The 13803-nt window shown below is 37.4% G+C and overlaps 1 protein-coding gene across 1 annotated transcript in view; it reads left to right on the top strand.

Moving 5' to 3' along the window:
• Positions 1 to 3401: 3401 nt before the first annotated feature.
• Positions 3402 to 13803, top strand: part of FHL5 (four and a half LIM domains 5) — a 38618-nt gene continuing 28216 nt past the window's right edge. Inside the window, exon 1 of the mRNA XM_036871480.1 lies at positions 3402 to 3508. The gene's annotated coding sequence lies outside the window, so the exon portion shown is untranslated. The remainder of the gene's footprint in view (positions 3509 to 13803) is intronic.

Genomic DNA, 13803 nt, shown 5'->3' with positions numbered 1-13803 from the left:
GGACTTAAAAATGTGTACAAATATTTTTCCCAGCCTCTGATAGAAGAGGAACATAGATAATGTGTCTTTCAAGAAAAGGAGGCAATCTTCTTGGCTCTGAAATATTTTTGTTTATTCACATGCTAGTCTGCTGAAGAAAAACCCTTTCTCTGACTAGTCAAGCTAAAACTAAACTAGTCAAGTTAAAATTTCCACAGATTTTCTCTTGTGTTTCTTGTTATTCAATGTAAAGAAGAGAAAAAGCACTTTATCAAATTGTTTTCCTACTAAACTTGTCTTTACTCACCTAAAATGCAGCCTTAAACTTCATTATATAGACTTACAGGTTGGATAATTCCTTGAAGGCATGAAACACAGTACAGAATATATAGTTGTTTAAATAGTGTCTAGTAAATGTAAATGAACTTAAAGTGAGTGTTCTATATTTTTCTCCTTTCCTCTTTCCCACCTAAATCGAAGTCCTGTGATTCATACCTTATAAATGCTCAGGCTAAGTTTTGGTGTTGAAGAAAACAGATCAGAGAGAGAGAGAGAAAAAAAAGAGGAAGCACTGTTCCATCACATATTTCATTATATTGCAGCCATTATTCACAGCCACTTTAAAAATATTTAATTGATTTGGAAAATCATTCAGTGTATTAAGTAAAATAGATATACCATATGCAATGTGATCTTGGTTTTCTAATTAAATATATTTAACTATAGCTGTGTAAACATTTGCATGAAAACATTTACATAAACATTTCCTTGTATAGCTATATGTATGCATAATAATATTTGGGTGATGTTTTGAGTTCTGACTGTCTCTTGGATTGCAAGTCATTTTAAACTTTATTTTTTTCATTCTTATTCCAGACTTTCTGCAAGAAGCATGTATAAGTCAATAAACTGATATCTTTAAATAAATATTGTTTTATAGTGATATAATGATAGAAGGGGACCAGACTGAGACAGATGTCAGTTGTTTTATGACTGATGACAATAATCCAAGTGAGAAATGTGAGGACCAGAAAGCAGGGATAATGAGAAATTTGAGAGATATTTAACAAAGTAAAACCAACAGAAGTTGGGGTTGGGCATGAATGATGGGGACGGTGGAGAATAAATGAGAAAAGTGAGGAGTCCAAGGTATGATGGGTTGGATGATTGTGCCATGCCCTGAGATAGGAAATACAGCAGACTATCTGTACAGTGGGGAGTCGGGAGGAGATGAAGGTGTTTTGGGGACTGCTGAGTTTGAGATGCCTGGGGACCTCTAGACAAAGACAGCTAGTAGACAACAGGATACAGGTCTGGCACCTTAGAGAGTGATATCAGTTGAGAATACAGGTTAAGGAGTCATAATATATCATTAACTGTTTTCATAAGGAAGCCCACGGAGAGCGTACAGAGAAGCATTCTGAACTGAGGATGAAGCTCTAGGGAAGGGTGAGGTGAATAAAGGGAGAGGAGGCTGAAGGTGCTAAGCCCAAGGAGAAAATCAGGAGAGTGTGACTTAGTGAAACCAAGGGAAGAGAGTTTCAAAAAGAAATGGAGGGCTTCCCTGGTGGCGCAGTGGTTGAGAATCTGCCTGCCAATGCAGGGCACACGGGTTCGAGCCCTGGTCTGGGAGGATCCCACATGGCGCGGAGCGACTAGGCCCGTGAGCCACAACTACTGAGCCTGCGCGTCTGGAGCCTGTGCTCCGCAACAAGAGAGGCCGCGATAGTGAGAGGCCCGCGCACCGCGATGAAGAGTGGCCCCTGCTGGCCGCAACTAGAGAAAGCCCTCGCACAGAAACGAAGACCCAACACAGCCATAAATAAATAAATTAAATAAATAAATAAATAAATAAATTTTAAAAATGTATGTTAAAAAAAAAAAGAAATGGACATGGCAGAGACAAGAAATTTCAGGTAGGATTAAAGACTATTCTTTGGGATGTTAAGGTCTTTATTGGGCTTAATGAAGCTTTTCTTGGGTGGAGTAGTTTGAGAAGGGAGCAGGAGGATCACAGGTTGGGTAAGTGAATGTAGATTACCCTCTCAGGAAGCATAGGGTTAATAAAGAGGGTAATAGTTCCATAGCCAGATGGGGACATAGGCAATTTTATACCTCCTCAACTCCACTTCCTCACCTATAAAAGGAGAAAAATAATGCCTGTCTAGCCATGGTGTCATGAGGATTAAAATCTATTACTAACAATATTTTATATTAGATTGACTTTTATAATAGATTAATTCAGTGAAAGGACATAAGAACAATTTGTTGCTGCTAATCACCATGTTTTCATTTTCATCATATCTTCATCATCAAAGTCGGGTGAATAACAAAGCACAGAGTTGATTGGCTTTATATTTCCCTAGTTCAAGTTTTTTGATTGTATGTAACTGAGTTTGACCTCAGAAAATATTAACATATCATTCCTTTGGCACTTAGAACAAGGACAGTTCAAGTTTGGTCTGAGCATAAATGGAGTTAAGGCGGAACATTTCCTCCCTCACCCACCTTTACGAACTGAAGAAATGGCCTCAGATGGAGAGTTTAAGAGCAAATGTCACTTGCTTTATGGATCAGTTTGACCCACTGAGAATTCCTGTTGTGGATTAGTTCAATATTCAAACATTTCTTTAGATCCGACTCATGAAATATCTAGCCACTTTTCAAGTTTTGACTTAAGATTTCAAAAGACTATCTGAGTCTGTGCTTAAATGAAGTCATACAGCTGTGGACGTGACATAACAATTGTTGCCAGCTCATAGGGAAATAGGCAACAGCAGGGAATGCCAGGTCCACGGTACTGGGCAGGAAGCAGGCAACTACTTTGAGTTATCCTAGTCAAATCCAAGGCTCAAAGTTCGCAAATTTCCCAGGAAGGCAATGATAGAAGCCACAAACCACGGTTCATCTCTCAAGCTACCAAAAACGCTACAGGTGAGAACATGGGACCACATCTCTTTCCAGATATTTCAAAAGAAAAGCTCTATAGTTCAGCCATTTCTAACCTATAAGAAGGGTTCTGATAGTCACTGAAATAACAAAACAAAAAACAGGAAATACATCATCCGTTATAGAAATTTTTTAATTTAAATATGCCCTCAATTTAGCCTAGGCAGTGGGAATTTCTTGAGTGTCTGTGAGTGTCTGTATGTGCACTTTATATTTTAAACTTTCTGGAGATTATCCAGACATTTCAGATACTAATTCTGGCAGGATTTCCCTTTAAGGACGTCCTGCAGAGAATTTGTTACTCATAATTTTAAGTAAAAATTGACAAGGAGTGCTTTTTCAGCCCAGTAGGAGTCAGCTATGTACATGTCACAAGACTTGGAGGAAACTCACACACCCTCCCATTGTCTTCCACAAAGTTTAAAAAGCTGCAACTGGGAGGGACCCTCAGATAGTTTTGGTGGCCCATTCTATTCCTCTTGGAGTTGACATATGAATGTGTTGGAGGGAAAAGTAAATCATCATATATTCTCCTTTCGTACTGTTTAAATCACTGGAAGAAGCAGCTTTAAGAAAATAAGTTTTGTTTTCTTTTCCTTAATGTTTTCTTTGTGTTTTTAATGTGGTTTTTACTGGCTTCTTTAATTTTTTTTTAAGTACAAGAGATTCTTATAAACTTTCTAGTGACTGCTTAAAAGAAACTTTGTAGTGATTTGTTTTTACTTAGCAAGTAAGTATATATCTAGAAGTTTCATAGAAACTTTTTAAACATTTGAGCCAACAGTTATCAAATTTTATATGCTGAGCTTTTCAGATTTCTCATTTCTGTGCCATGTGTATTAAGGCAACATTGTAGCCAGATAACTTTTGAGTTGCCTCCTGAGTTCTGAAAATTGTCTTTATAATTGGAGGTATAACTTCATTGTATTTATAAAAAAGGAATGACTCATACTGGAGTTTTATTTGGCTTAATTTATTTGGATGACTGACTTTATCACTAAGGATATTTTATGGCTGGATTTACATATCCAGAGCACAATTTAAAGTCATTTACAGATTTTAAGTGAGTTAGTGAGATTCCTGCTATTTAAAAAAACAAACAAACAAATCTGCCTATTTTTCACAAGCAGGAATAAAGACAATTCCTAATCTTAGGCTTTCTAAGATTGAATTAAAATGTCTGTGTTTCTGACCCACACAGATATTTAGTACACTGAATGAATCTAAAGCATTGCTTCTTGAAACTGGGATAGCGTTACATAAGCAAAAGTATGCTTCCCATATGTGTTTATGCTTTTTCCCTCACTATTTTAATCAGACCCTTTTTGGTGTCTGTCATGCATTCGAAAACCAAACGCAGCTCCTCAGCTTGTCAATTTTCGTTTTGGAAATGTAGGAACTAAAAACAATCATTAATAAAATGTGTAATTCTTATAAATAAAATGTAAGAAATTCCTCAAGTCATTTTAGCCCTCATTTCACATTCACAATACTATCGTGTATAAATTCCAGCATGTTTATTAGTAACGTATATGGATTAAAATTTAACACAAATATTGCAAATATATGTATCACACAAGATATTTCTTAACATATTTATGATATGTGCCTAAAGCCATAATCCAAATTGCTTGGTGGGGAAGGTAAACTCTGATGTCTGTTTTCTATACTTGTTCTATTTATTCCCATGTGTTATCATTAGTTGCCAATTCTGGGACTGTTCTACCTAAACGAGAGCAGCAGATTTGTGCTTTAATGTAACATTACCTCAGGGACAAGTCTACCTCTTATTTTTATTATACTTGCCAACAACATTCTGAGTAAAGCTGGATTAATTTGGGTTCCTTAAGCAAGCCTAGTAACTTTCTACTATATTGAAAATAAAATTTTATCTAGAACATGTTAGAGAAGCTTTGATTTGTTTTTTCACATTTTCAATCTAGGAAACATGATCTCTTTAGAATTGAAAACCAAATACTTGGGTTCACATGGAAAGTTCTGAGTCAGATGTCAGCTAAACAACCGTACATTGCCATGTTCTTGTAATTATCTTTTTCCTCTCTGATTGTCATCATTTTTCTTGGTTACCTTATGGTACCCTGGAAGGAGCTGTGAAAAGAAGGAGGGGAAGGAGGAGGTAGAGGACTCCTTCCTGCCATAACACCTTGAGTCCCTCCAAAATGATCAGCTTGAGCATTATCTATCTCCACATTAGACCACTTCGGGATCACAGATTCCCTTAAGAATCTGATAGAATCAATGGACCCTCTTCTCATTTAAAAAAAAAAAAAAGCCCATTGTAAATAGATTTTTCCTTGACATTTCTGGGGTTGATAGACTCTTGAAACCTGTCCTTGAGTATTCTTGAGGGGTCCTGATTATGAACCACTATTCTCCATGAAACCACAGACTTCAGACAAACCCTGGGTTTGGTGGGTTTACCAAATCTTTAAAAGGCTTACAGTGGAAGTATGTCTAAACTGTCTCTCTCAACTGTCCTCACCTGAGGACAGGTAAGGTTAAGGTAAGGATTTTAGCTGGAGATGACATTTAAGGGTTAATTTTCAAAGCAGATACATAGTTAATTCATAGCCATACTTGTTCTGGGCAATGTGTCCACTGAAATAAAAGTAGAAGATTCAAGTATCAGAACAGTTCCTTTCGTGGAGAGTAAGGCTTAGAATGGAAGGGTGATAGGATTAAGCCTCTAGAGACCCCAGAATGTGGAACAGGTGACTGCAGTGGGACCTTCCTGTTTCTCTGGCCATTCCCCCCAATCCCCATACCGGCCTATTGGTAGATTGGAACATGAAAGGTAAGATCTAAACTAGTGCCCGTTATCTCATACCCTCTGCTTCAGGGATCACAATCTTTATTCTTTCCTTCTTTATTGGCTCCTCCTATCAACATTTAAACATGTTCAAATTCCCCATCTTGAAAAGCTTCTCCTTCATTACTGAGCTCCTCCACTTACCTCACTCTTCGGCTTCATAGCTCAGTCTCGTAAAAGTATTGTCTACACCTTGTAAAGAATCTCCACTTTCTTAGCTCCCACTTCTCAATCAACTGCAGTCTGGCTTTGGTCCTTATCAGCTTCCCCCACCTCTCACTGAGGTGACTGATCACTAGTGCATTGCTAAGTCCAGCAGACATTTCTCATTATCTTCTTAGTATCTCAGAAGCATTTTACCTTATTCTCCACTTTCCCCATCTTGAAACACTCTTTACACAGGGATTCCATGGCATCCAACTCCTGGTTTTCCTCCCACCTCTAAGATCACTATTCTCAGTCTGTTTCACAGATTCCTCTTCCTCTTCCCTACATCCTAGATTCCCTTTCTCTTTCTGGGCTAAATGTCATTACTTCAATTACAATCTATTCTACATGACTGAGTCCAAAATCTTTATGTCCAGCTAAGATATCTTTTCTGAGCTACAAACCTATATGTCCAATTATCTGCTGAATACAGGATTGCCCAGAGCAGGCTTGGACCCCAGTGAATACAATGCGGGAAGGGAAGGGGCCTGAAGGGCAAGCCAGGTAAAATTTTTGACATAGAATTTAAAATGTTCAAGTAATGTATGTGGTTTCCCTGCCCTCTCTCTTTGGACCTGGCTGAACAGCTCTACTTGGCTTTCCCACAGTCCTCTCAAATCTCATTTTAATCTAAAAGTAAATTCATCATTCCCCTCTCCTACTTTCCACCCTACTTCCCCCAAGTATTCTCATACAGAAAATGACATCATGATACAACCAGTTGCTCAAGCCAGAAACTGGAGGTGAACTAACTCCACCTCTCCCTCAACTTATATACCCAAAGAATCTCCAAATTCTGTCCATGCTACCTCATACATTCACCAGCTTCTCTCCTATGTCACTGCCATCACCCTATTTCAGGCTGCCATCTTCTTTTACTTGGTGAACAGTGGCCCTTTCATGGGTCTCCATGCCTCCAGAATTGCCCTCTTCTGCTGCATTCTCCATACTGAAGCCACTGAAACTATTGGTCTAAAACCAGATTTGATTTTGTCAATCTCTTACTTCAAACCTTTTCCTGACTTTCCACTGGCCTTAGGATAATGTCCAGATTCCTTCCCAAAGTAAAGAGAAGCAGTAGAGTTTAGTGGGTTATAGCAGATGTCCCCAAACTTTAAAGTGCTCAGGAACCACCTCTGGGTCTTTGTTAAAATGTAGATTCTGGTTCTGTAGGTCTGGGTTGGTGCCTGAGTTTTTGCATTTCTAACAAGCGCCCAGGTGATGCTGATAATACTGGTTCATGGACCACACTTTTCGTGCTAGATTGGCTGGAGCTCAAGTCTCAGCTATATTACTCACTAGATCTGGGAACTTAGAGGAGTCAGCCTCTGTGTCTGTCATTTTCCTTGTATATGAAATGGAGATCACTATTTTTATTAGGTTTTATTTTATCACTATTTTTCACTATTTTTTATTTTATCACTATTTTATCACTATTTATTAGGTTTTATTTTATCACTATTTTTCTTAGGTTTCTTAGGTTTGAAATGAGGAATCAATGTGTTATATTAAAATTACAACAGTGTCTGGCATAGAAAAAGTGTTAAGTGCAAGTTGTTATTATTACTAGTTAAGACCCTGAATAATTTAGCCTCTACATTCTTCTCCCAGTTTTTACTATGGCACTGATGTGCGCACACAGGCACATGCACGTGCGCACACGTGCGCACACGTGCGCACACGCGCACACACACACACACACACACACACACACACTCTGCTGCTCAGTCATACCAAATGACCTTCAGCAGATTACTGAACTGAGCAAATGCTTCTTTTCTGCCAGGCCTCCATGGGCAACAACAAGTTGCTCAAGCCAGAAACTGGAGGTGAACTAACTCCACCTCTCCCTCAATTTATATACCCAAAGAAGAGCTCTGTGCATACAGACCTAACTCACCCTAATCACCCTCAGGTGCTCCCTTCTCTGGAAAGAACTTACAGACCACCCTCCACCCAAATCTGTTTGGTGCCACTTCTGCATATCCTCATACTACCAATGTGCCCTCTTGGGCTCACATTATAAACTCATTTATTTATCTGTATCTCCTACAAGACTGTATGCTCTTTTAGAGAAGGGACTGTGGCAATTACCGCTGAATTTCTAGCATCCCACACACTGTTGCAGGCTTCAGATGATCAGTAAGAATGAATGCATTTTATATACACATTTCTAAAGACCCGTAAAATGAGACATGGAGTCAGGGAACAGAAAGATTTAAGATCTGGTTGGAGCAAAGGGAAATATTGGATATAATAGAATGAGCTTCTCTCCAACTGCTGCCTCTGGGTTGGATTGTTAACCCACTGGAAAGGAAAAAATTTTTTTAATTCATTAAATAAATATGCAAGGCTAGATAGTCAGTGCAAGAATGACAGAGGAGAGAGTCAAAACTTTGAAGTCTGGTCAATGTTGAGTCTTCTGTGAACTCGGGTGCATTAGTTTGCCTCACTACTTTGGAAGATGGAATAAAAACACCCATCTTGTAGCATTCTGTTTTAGAGTAATGCTACCAATAGGCATTTTTGCTTTTATCTCTTCTCAAATTCTGCTCATACAATTCTGTTGCTACTAGACCTTAAACCCATCTTACTTGATTGTTGGCAAAGCTTTGAGATTTTCCTTTGCTTATTCATTTTGCCAGAGCAGTATCATCAATGGACCCTGAGTTTTATTTTTCAGTAGATCATTTTGATGTATCAGATTCTCCCCTCTTATTATTTAAGAATACACTTTGGGGTTTATTTTCAATTTAATTTTAATGATAGTACACGCTGAAGATGGTGGGGAAATGGGCTTCTGGGGTTCTTGTCTTCCAGCTTGATTCTGTCCTTTTTAATGATCTTTTATATTTAATGATCCTTACTGTTCATAAGACAATTTAAGTAAAATATCATAATCATGTAATTCCTAATACTTTTAAAAAGACTATTAATAGTTGTCCTGGTCAAGGTATCAAACTATTTATCATTTTTTTGACAGGGCCAAAAAGTCATACATACAGGTAATTCATTCATTCATGTATTCACTCATTCATTCACCAAGTAGATCAAGTCAGTATAGTATCTACAGAAACATTGGTCAAGCTGTTCAATTTTGCTTATATCATGAATCCCTGCACTGTGCTGATGACCATTTCATGCGTGAACAAGGAGATGCCTATCATAAAGTTTGACCAAAGGTTTCTCAGTATAGAACTAAAAATGCTTTGATGTTATGTAAAATTTTTTCTTCCCATAAAATTCAGCACTTCTTTAACAGATTCATGGGTATAATTTGCATCCAGGGAAAAAAAAAAAAAGCATCTGACACCAAGCTGTCATGCCACCTAAAGGAAGTAAGATTTAAAAATGATTTCTGGTCTTGTAATTACATCATTCTATTAATTTGTTCCCTTGAACATTTCTGCAGTTATACTATTACAGAAGATTCTAATCTTTGAGAGTTTTTTTTTTTTAAACTAAATGACTGCACTCGAATTTTGTTCAATACTTTTCCTTATTTTCAGTGATACATTATGCATTGTACAGTTTAGAAAGTAATGAACAGTAAAAATCTTTTTTAAAAATCTATAAATTTAATCAAGCATATTTTCTTCTAAACTTGTTTCCTACTCTTCAAACGTATTTATATGGTTGAGATCACACTGATTATTTAATTCCTACTTTTTTTTTCACTTAAAGCAATATCAGGAGCATTTTGCCACGTCATTAAGTACTTTTCCAAACACCATGTTAATGATTTCAAGTATTATTTTTAAAGTCATTTAGTAAATAATTTTATATGCTTTTAAGCAGTGTGCAGAAGTCCTTTTCAAACTCTAGTTAAGTGTAATTTAACAAACACGAACAAAATATGACCAAAAACCACAAAATGTATTTTATGTTTTCTGTAGAGTCAGACAGTAAATATTTTAAGTTTCAAAACTAAGCAACTCTGCCATAATAGTTCAAAAGTAGCCATGGACTGAGGCTGTGTTCCAGTAAAACTTTATAGATACTGAAACTTGAATGTCATATAATTTCAGATGTCAAAAAAAATTTATCCTTCTTTTGATTTTTTTTTTTGATCATTTAAAAATGTAAAAGCTATGTTTAGGTCTCAAGCCATGCAAACACAGGTTGTGGCTAGATTTTGGTTCTTGGGATGTAGTTGGCAACCTCCACTCTACAGCCTGGTTCCAAGAACCCTGGCTTCATCAGGTCTGAGAAAGTTCTGTGAATGCAGGAATATGAATATATTTTTAAGAAGAGGTAAATAGCTTTCATTAGGTGCTAAAAAATTCTTAACCTAAAAATGTTTAAGAATGACTGTTCTAGATAATATACACGAAAGCACTTTGTAAACCATAAATTATTATTAGAATACCTATTGGTACTTCACTTATGATATTTTTCACTTAGGCACCAAATGATCTGAAAAAATTGATGAATAAAAATAAATATATGCCATTATCAGAATTCCACCTGAAAAACTGATACTCAAAATCCAAAAATCTTATAAACTGTAACCTAAAGAGGAACTAGATAACAAGTTAAATTACCAAACACATTTAAAACAGAATTAATGGTTATTCTGATGAAGGTAATTAGAATATTTATTATTTTGTTTGGTTTTTGACTGAGCCAAGAACTTAGAAATAATGCTATTCATTTCTTCATTTTGTTTCTGTTAAGTTTTAAACTACAAACCTAGCATAATTAGAGAATCCTAACCTACCATCCTGGTTAATAAAAACTGGTATATATATTATTCTCTCTTTTCTTCCCTCCTGCCACATACACATACGCATGCAGTACAGCAAAAGGACTTAGGAATAAAGCCACCTTTATTGTAATATATGTGTGGATTTGAAAGTCCCACTTAACCATGAGCCTCTTCTTTCAGAGTTCTAATTCAATTGTGAAATAGACACAAGTGTCATATATGAATCCATTTATTATCAATGTTATTATTGTTAAGGCTGGGTTGGAAAACAAAGCTTTTCCCTGAGACTGCCCCTCCCATCCTGAATTGAACTTATTAACCCAGTGCCCCCTCATGGGGCTGGGCGGCTATAGTGGGCTCCCTCCAGGAAGGAGGGCAGAGTTTAGGCCTGTGCACTGGCAAATCCCACCGGAAGGAGGGGAAGGGAAGTGAGTGGCACTTGAGCAGACCCCTTTGCCCAGTTGCTTCTCAATTAAGTCACTCCCCAGGTAGAACAGAATCAGTGAGCCAAGGGACCAACATTTTACCCCCAACACTTTCAAAAGAGAGAAATTCCTTTAAATGACCAGTATAGAAACCTGAGGGAAATGAGAGGTTCTCTTATATGATTTTTAATTCAAAAAACTATTCCTGCTTTTTTGTATAAATGTAAGTATAATTTTAGTTTAGTATAAATTTAAGTCATCAATGTAAACTGTTAAAATGCCAAGTAAGAGAGACTTCTAGTTGACAGCATACATCCCAGACCTGTGTTTAAGGGTATGGTCTTCAGGTGGCCAAGAAGAGAAAAGTGGGCAAATATATATTCATAGCAATGTGTAGTTGAGTTTTGAAAGCTCTGACATGTAAAAGTATCTCATTTTGTAAGTGACCTTTTGCCTATCCAGGTATGGAGGAAATGCCATCCTCCAGGTGTGGTCCCTCAAGCAGGTCCAGCAATGCTCTCTGCCTGGTCCACACTCCCAGTGTGCTGCTTCCCCACATTCACAACTGTGTGGATTCCCCACTGCTCTTCCCCACCTTTTCTTAGACTAGCTTTTATTCCAACTTTAAGCTACAGCTCTAGAAGTGTTACCTGACATTTTCTAGAAATTTCCTGAAATTTCCAGGGCACCCTGTGCCTACGTCCAAGCATTTCCAGCTGCCCTCTCTCCTTTCTCCCCTCACTCCCTCTCATCCACAATATTTAGTGAGTGGCCAGCACATGCTATAATACGCTAGACACCAGTTAGTTTGGTGGTAACATAGCATTTGTCCCGCCTGAAGCTTACTGTTGAGCGGGAAAGACGATTAACTAGGGCTACAGTGCACAGTGTGTGCTGAAGTATGGAGAGCCAGGGCCCTGATCTGGTAAGACTGATGGAGTAGAGTAATTATTTGTGAGCCTCTCTCCCATGCCAGAGTGGAGGCTTTTCACAGGGAGAGACCTGGTTTTACCTTCACTGCCAAGCACTGTTTTGGCACTCAAGAGCTCTTTGTGAAACCTACGGAAGTAACGTTCACTGTATTCAAAGAGCTGTTTGATATTGTTGGGTTTAAAACTGATAGAACCAGGCCAAGGAAGATGCCAGATTTTGAAAGGTCTGAAATGCTAAAGAGCTTGGACCAGGAATAGGTCACTGAAAGTAGTGTGATTTAAAGACAGTCATTTAAAGACTCTGAGTCAGCATCTATTTATAAAATGGGAGGGGAGTAGCTGCTTGGCTCTAAACAGCCAAAAAAGAAGCTAAAAAAAAGAAGCTTGTTAAAATTCACTTTGATTAGCACTGTGGGTATTTCCTTTTAAGTATTTACAAAAATTAATTTGGAAGGTATATTCCATTTTTCCTAATTTTTCTAGAAAGAAATACTAGCCCTAAAAATATCCTCTTTGGAATTTAGTTTCTATCCCTGTAAAATGAGGAGCTAAAACTGATCTTTTTTAGTTCTTATGTTCTATAGTCAAGAACAAGTGATTCAAAGGGAAATAAGTTTAGCCTTTTGATTTGTGTTAAGATTTCATTTAATTTTTAAAATAAGCCATTTGGTACAAAATTCAAAGGGTACAAAAGGCTATATACAAGTGGAAAGTAAATCTCACTACCTTCTCTGTCTCTTCATCACTGTTTTTGTGGTTTCTCCAAGAGTGACTAGGTATTTTTAAGTTAAATGTCGGTTAATGAGAAGGTAAGATTGGTTTTGATCAGTACCAAATGTTACAGCACTATTAGGGTAACAAATTATATATAGTCTTAAAATTTTCTGTCTACCATTACTTTAATTCCTATATATTCTCAGCAAGGTTTATTTTTGCATAACTCATAATTGTTTTTAAGGTATTTTGATATGTATTATCTAATTTGCTCTAAAGCACCATCTACGGGTATGATTTACAATATTCTACCTTACAAGGCAGAATATAAATGTCATGTTTTCTGCCATATACGTATTTAGATGCTGTCAAAATGCCAAATGGGATGCTGATAATGGAGTAGTTTTATAAACTGTTACTATGACCTGTCCCCACAAAAATCATGAAAATGAGCAACTGAGAGTTAATTTGGAGAATGATTGGAAATTGTATGCATATGAAAAGGGGCACTTATGCCTTATGGCTAGCCCTCAGTGGCAGGCTGCTGGGATTGCCACCCCCATCCCCAGGCTGTGAAGGGCTAGGGAGAGCTCCTGCTACAGGCTCATAGGAGTCTAAAGGCTGCAGTGACTACTATTGTTGAAAACAGAATAAAAAGTTCCAAAGAGACACCTACACCACACCGGTATCCACTTATTAAACTGCTGGTAGACTTGAAAGACATAGACATTTGTTATCCTCTGACTTGCCTTACAAGTTCAGAGGAAAAGAGAGAGTATCTGGTGCCTCATCCCTATAAATCAAGAGAAGAATGTTTACCTAGCATGCTTAGTCACTAGGGAATCATAATGATGCCTCCCAACAGAAAATTCAAAACTGGAGGTGCTTCAGCTTATTTTCTTGGTCTTTAGCCATCACCACTTTCAATAAAGTAGAAATCCTTTAAAAATTACCTAAGTTTTATCTGCAACATTTTAAAAGATCACCCAGTAAGTGTTGGGCACTTCCAGGCTCCATTTGGAGTACAGAAATGAGTAAGATATGGTGCTCTCAGTGAGC

Source organism: Balaenoptera musculus, chromosome 12, assembly GCF_009873245.2.
Source record: "Balaenoptera musculus isolate JJ_BM4_2016_0621 chromosome 12, mBalMus1.pri.v3, whole genome shotgun sequence".
Lineage (NCBI taxonomy): Eukaryota > Metazoa > Chordata > Mammalia > Artiodactyla > Balaenopteridae > Balaenoptera > Balaenoptera musculus.
Note: the sequence above shows the minus strand (reverse complement) of the source record. Positions and strands in the feature narration are given on the sequence as shown.